This window comes from Spea bombifrons, chromosome 11 (assembly GCF_027358695.1).
Source record: "Spea bombifrons isolate aSpeBom1 chromosome 11, aSpeBom1.2.pri, whole genome shotgun sequence".
Taxonomy (NCBI): Eukaryota; Metazoa; Chordata; class Amphibia; order Anura; family Pelobatidae; genus Spea; species Spea bombifrons.
Genome location: NC_071097.1, coordinates 33,013,118 through 33,020,252, shown reverse-complemented (window position 1 = coordinate 33,020,252; position 7,135 = coordinate 33,013,118).

The following is a 7,135-nucleotide window of genomic DNA, read 5'->3' as shown; positions in this document are numbered from 1 at the left end:
GTTTATCGTATATTTTTAAATATTCCATTGTATTTAATAAAAAAGTTCAATGCTAATTTCCAAGGTCTTTATAGAAAATGAGGGGATGTCTGTTTTTGAGCCGTATCTGTTGTATTTAACTATTAATTTGGTAAAGCAAATACTAAAATAATGTTACCTTCTTTAAAAAAAACTAGGTACACACCTAGTTAACTATTGTATTTTTTATTTTATTTTTGGGCTACCACTAATTACGATATAATAAAGGATGCAAATGATGATGATTTCATTTGGCAAAATGCAAATAGATGTTTTTACCACTAAACGGATAAAAATATAATATAGGAAAAAACATCATCATCCATAAGTGATGCGACTAAAAGTATATAATGAGCCATAAGTGAATACCAATTAGAAAATTAAATGACACTATGGCTAGTTAACGATTCCATGTAGGTTTTGAAGGATATTTTAAATTTAGATTCTCATTTTATTTCTTGTAACCCTGTATAGGTTGGTAAATATTTAATTTAGTTTTAGAAAAGGTAATTTGTCTAAATATATGTTTATTTACATTTAACAAAATAATGGCAGTCTTTTTAAATTCCACATATCTTTTCTAATGTTGTTACATAACTAGATATCTGTTTAATGAAAAAAAATCAAATAATAAGCAAGTCCTTACCATAAATAGAAGAAAAATGATATTTTACATCCATGCAATGTCTTCTTCAGGATTGATGCTTTTGTTACTTCATTACCACATTAGACATTTCTTTGAGAAAATTAATGGAAACACGGGCTTCTTGACAAGCAAAGGAAGGCATCTCAGAGCTGGCAGTAACTTGCTGTTTTTTATACTGTGTGACAGAGCTAGGAAGTCCCCCAGAGAATGGAAGATTTGAAAAGTAAAGTTGTGTGTGAGTCAGTAATGTAACAGGTACTGCCTCATTAGTAATACTAAGTACTGATCAATAGACTAGTGCATTCGGATTCATACGAATTGCAAATTTATCGAATTATGGCAAATTCCGTACAAAGCCATGAAGATGAGGCCCCCACAAAGCAGACAAAAATAAGCACTGAAATTAGTGGGTCCTTTCACTCACACTCTCATTTTCTTTCACTCTCTCACACACTCTAAATGTTTCCCTACCGTCTCTCCAAACCGCTTCCACTTCTGCCGACCACTTCCGCGTCCGCATTTTTTTGTTCTTCATGTTCTATCTTCTCTCTTTCATCCTCTCTCTTTTACCTTTTATCTTCTGTTCTCCAATTGGAGGGGACATTACCTAAAGTGCCATGATTTTGGCGAAAGTTCTCGCCTGGTTATATCCAATCCTTCAATTGGGTAAAAGGATGTCACCGAAAGCAACTAAATTTTGCCCTAAGGTGAGCTTCGGCCAAACTCACAGTGCTTTTGATGACGTCCTCCCACCCAATTGGAGGATCAGGCGAGAGGACTTTACTGGAAGCACCGCCATTTTAGAGGAATTCTTTATAAAAAAAATATTTTAAAATATCCAAATTTCCCTTGCCTACTTTAAAAATTCCAATTAAACATATTATTTTGTTCTCCGCTTCTTTCAACGATCGCGATGTAATGGTGATTATAAGGTTGGTAGATTTATTTAAAAGAAACAACCTTATGTGTATTAGAATTATTATCTTTTTTTTATATAGCGCCAACAGTTCTACACAGCTCTTCATACAATAAATATAATCAAGGGGTATGACAAAACTAGAACTGTCAGACTAAGAAAGCCGATACATAAAGTAAGGGCCCTGCTTGCAAGCTTAAAATCTAGAAGGAATAGGGAAAAGGAGACATAGAGCCATAGATGGATGTAGGAACAGAGAGAAACATGTGGGGGGACCAGGAGAGAAAAGGAAATAAAGGATAGAAAGCGGATGAAGACAAAAATTCGACTTGTCAAATTGAGCTGAGTGGGCAGTGAAGGTATACTAAGGGTTAAGATACTGGTTAAGATATTAAAGTGTAAATGGATCAGGAAAAAAACTGTCTCTATATGTTAACACAGAGAGTGGAGAACAGAGAATGTCACATGGATCAAAAATGTCAATACTGGATACACAGGGGCAAAAAGTTAACTTAAAACAGAAACAGTAAAATAATAATACATAAACAGTTATAGATCAATATGGAGATATCCTAGTCCATTCTATATGCCTTTTTTGCAGAAGTGTCTTGCTGGCGTGTTCCACACAAATGATATACCCTTCTTTTCAGAAAAAAAATAAGGATTTTCATTTGAAACCATAGAAACATGCAAAAATTATAATTGTTAGTGCAAGGATGTACAAAAACCTATACAAAATTAAAAAATCCATATTTTTTTGCAAATTTTTTATGTTCTAAAAAGCCACATCAATCTCTTACATAGTACCCAATAGGTCAATATCTTTAACGCTTAAGGGGTTTGAGGGTAGTAAATGGGGGCAGTTGGTTATACTTTGTATTTATTTATGTTAATTTTCATTAAAAAAAATTGGGGGGGGGCTTTTTTCATGGGAAAAGGGAAACCCGTTGTTTCACATTCTCTTCCCTGTGATTCCCCCTGTACTGATCTCACTGTGATCAGCAAGCAAGTCTCCATTTACTTGCATTGCTGATTGCAATGTGTGTGATCAGCCAGCAGGGGAGACAGACCCTGCAGGGGATATCTTATCTTGTGACCTTCCAGTGGACATCAGTGATGTCAGTGGATTTGCTTCACAAAAATAAACTTTTTATTTTTTACAAAAATATATATTTTTGGACTTGTAACTACAATGTGATTAGTGAAATAATTTTTTTTTGAAAAATATAAAATATAATTTAGGAGGCTTTTGAAGCATATGTCTGCCATGCGGTATTGTATATGACACAAGTGGACGCTCCGGGGAGGGACCACACGGGGGGGCCCTGGGGCACATTTTAGTATTGCAGAATGCTTTTACATCAAGGCTTTACAGCAACACCATTTGACCGAAGAAAGCGTCCTTTGGGCACATCATTGTGGTTAACTAATCTCTTTTTCTTGACGCGCCTGGCATGTCATTTGTCATTAAGGGGTTAATAATTTTGACCTGGGGTTTGGGTCTTATCGATGCTGTGGGACGTGTCGTGCAAATATCAAAGATGTCCATTTGTGCTTCCAATAGACCACATTTTCTGTGATGTTTCGTAAATAATGTAGCTCTCGCTGACGCATTCTGTGTGGAAATGCTAATGTTTTCATTTCTAAAATTGTGCATTCTCCGGGGACTTAATTTCTCTTTCATACAGTATAAAAGTGCAGCACATTACTGCCGCTTCTCAGATCCTCTCCCCTGCCTGTATCAGAAAATGTATTTTCCTGGGCAACGCAGAGACAAATCAGATCTGCCACTAGCATTATAACTGGCCTTATAAAAAGGTATGTCATGTGTATGCAATCTTTATATTACTTACATTGAAATTCTTAAGGCCACTCTCTGTTTTTCTGATATATATTATCACAGGGAGTTCTATGAATGCCAGCGTTTACTGTGTGCTTTTTTTTTTTTTTTATAGAAAATAATAATCTGGCTTAATCCTCTAACAGATAATTTAAGAATTGAGAACGCGAGGGGTACATACATATGAAGCTTTGTCTTCTCGCGCAATTAGTGTGGTTTAATTTACCTTGAAAAGAGTAGTTTACATGTATCCAATGTCAATTTTATTGGGTTTATCAGATGCATTTCTGTATAATTAAGCTAATTTTCTGCATTCAGATGTTGCTCTATTGTACTGATCTGAGTTCAGCATTTTAGATGACAAGCATTAGTAACCTTTGGCAGAAACTACTGAGGCAGCCCTGAATAAAGAATTATTAACCCCTTAAGGACAATGGGCGGTCCCTAAACCCATTGAAAACAATGCATTTTGAGCCCGTACAGGCTTTGTCATTAAGGGGTTAAATCAGAGAGACTACTTTCAAGCATTCTGTCCACATTAAATATGCATTATACAGGGCCAGCTGATGCTTTTTTTGCTACCTGCAAACTGCCAGATTTCAATACTATATTAAATATTCTCGATTAGAATGTGTTAGTGCAGTTCCTCAGCTTAACTCCTTAACGACAAAGGGCGGTCCCATTGAACACAATGCATTTTGAGCCCGTACAGGCTTTGTCATTAAGGGGTTAAAATATAATAGTGTTGTTATTATTATCAGCAGGTAAGCAAACATGGAATTGTACCGTCTTATTACACTATAGACACTATATGATAAATATATTATATGTGCATTTAATATTTCTTTAATCGAGATATACATTTTATCATAGAAAATACCAAATATAAATGGAATCAGAACAAAAGCAGAACGTGACAGAGTTTACAATCCAAGGCTTGAGTGATGCTCCTGAAAGTCGGTTCACGTTTTTTATGATCTTTTTCCTCTGCTATGTTCTCATTATCATTTGGAATGAAGCCATATTTGTTGTTATATTGCTGGACCCGCACCTTCACACCCCTATGTATATTTTTTTAATGAATCTTTCATTCTTTGACGTTGCGAATGTCTCAAACATCCTTCCCAAACTGTTAAATATTCTCCTTACAAAGCACACGGCCGTTTCATTTGCTGGATGTATAACTCAGATGTATCTCTTTTTAGCTTTGACCTTTAGTGAAGTTATCCTGTTTGCAGCTATGGCATATGACCGGTACGTGGCGATCTGTCACCCACTCCACTACTTTATACTGATGAGCCTCAAACGCTGTGCTTTGTTAATCATTATATCATGGAGTTTGGGTTTTATAGATACTGTGGGACATGCCGTCCAGGTATCAAAGATGTCCTTTTGTGCTTCCCATGTAATAAACCACATTTTCTGTGATATTGAAGCGTTAATGAAGCTCTCCTGCAGCGGCACCTTCTTTGTGGAAATGCTAACTTTTGTGGAAGGGACATGTTTTTCAGTTCCTGCATTCCTTCTCACATTAACCTCTTATGTATTTATTATTTCCTCTGTCCTAAAAATAAAGTCAGCAGCCGGACAACGTAAAGCCTTCTCTACCTGCTCCTCTCATCTGATCTGCGTTAGTATTTTTTATGGTACTATTTTATGTTTGTATTTGAGACCCACGTCAAGTTATTCACCAAAGCAGGACAAATATTTTTCTCTCCTTTACGTGGTCTTAGTTCCGATTCTAAATCCTCTTGTCTATACGCTGAAAAATCAAGAAGTTAAAAATGCTTTAAAGAAACTTAAGGACGTTATTGTTTTTCATAAAAATATCAACATGCATATTAATTGTTTTCCAAGTGGGGCAACAACCAATAGATAAGACAATTTATGTAGCATTTTAGAGTAAACATATTTTAGCATTCTTTGCAAAGTAAATTAAGTAAATTATCAACTTTGGATCAGTGGGTGCCTTAATTACTTTCACTAGCATAAGCAACATAAAATCTTCAATATTACTTATAAAAAAAATATTAAGGGTTTTTTTAGGAATATGAAATTCAGATTAATTAGCGGGCATGATAATCAGTTGATTTGGGCAACTTATAATATTGGATGGAATGGTTCCATTGTGACTGTGATACATTAGCTCTTCTGGCCGGAGCCAAGAATAAAATCAATACATTTTACATGAAGTTTACAGTCTAAATTAAAAAAAAATCTGAATATTTATCTCTTTTAGACTGATATTGGTTATCAGGTTTCTGCCCCAGAACTCTTACCAATACACAAAAATATATTTTTTGACTTTTTGTAAAGTAACTATGAAATTGGAGTGTTTCTACTATCTGGACTGGAAATGTGTGAAATAATTCACATGGTTGATTCTGGGTTATATTACTGGTATTAAAAGGATACCATCCATCCAGAGGCATATCTAGGGTATGGCAGCTATGGCTCGTGCCATAGGCGCCGTTTGAAAGGGGGCGCCAGTGAGCGGCTTTTAAACGCAACTGCTTGGCGCCCCTCATTCTCCTCCACGAGCCCTCTACCTCCGTCCCGGTGCCGGCATTTCATGCTGAGCACCGTAATATGACGTTACATTTCGGCGCTCAGCAGTGAAGCAGCGGGCACCAGCGAGTTGCTTTTAAACACTGTCTTTTTTTTTTTTTTTTTGATGCGGAGGAGAGAGAGGGACGCCTAGCAACGGCTCAGCACCCCTCGTTCTCCCCCGCATCAAAAAAAAAAAAAAAGACAGTGCAGGAAGACAGAAGACTCCCTTCACTGGAACTCAAGGTGAGAGAACTACAAAGGGGGAGAGGAAGAGGGTAGTAGGGAAAGGGGAGGGAAAGGTGTTAGAAAGTGACAAGGGAGGGAGAAGGGATAGTAAAGAGTGTGAATTAATGTGTGGAAGTTTGGACAGGGGCGCAATTTCAGTGCTTGCCATAGGCGCTATTTTCACTAGATACGCCTCTGCATCCATCATCCCACTAGCCCAAAATACCTGCTGCAGATAAAATCTTTGGCTTGCGCTTAAATATAAAATATAAAAGAAAGGTAGTATAGTATAGTATGTTAATGCAAAAGGACCCAAATGAAAAAATAAGAAAAAAAAATGCACCCACAAATATTGAGATTTTTAAATCCAGGCATTCAAAAAATGTAAAAAATTGTAATATGTTTTTTTTTAATCAGTAGTTTGTAGAATTTAATCAACGGTGTATTTTCTTGAAATTGAAGCCAGGTATAGTGGACGCACAAAAGGAGGAGGTAGTCAATATAATAAAAGTGTTCAAGACTTTTACTAAAACAATATATAGCATCCGCTTGTATAAAATAAAAAGTTAAACATATGTCACTTAGCCTCTCCTGAGAAACTCCAAAAGTCTCTCATCCGCTTTTATAATCGGAGCTTCGGCGTCTTTCAGCGATGTATGTTATCCCGTGTGTTCCGGGTATATTTTGGCTCTTCCTCTTTGCGTTCCTTACATGTAATGCATTATATGACTCCTGGGCCCGGTCACAATAGGGTTAATTATCTAAGTATAGTTATATAACTTGTAACTTAGGCGTCAGACGTCAACACGTACAGTTCACTATGCTGAATAGATAAGAAAACTCACAAGCACATAAGAACAACATGGCGATGGATCTCTGTTTAAAATGGCTGACCAGCAACATAGAATAGAGGGCCAGCCTGCGTCACAGAACTGAAGCC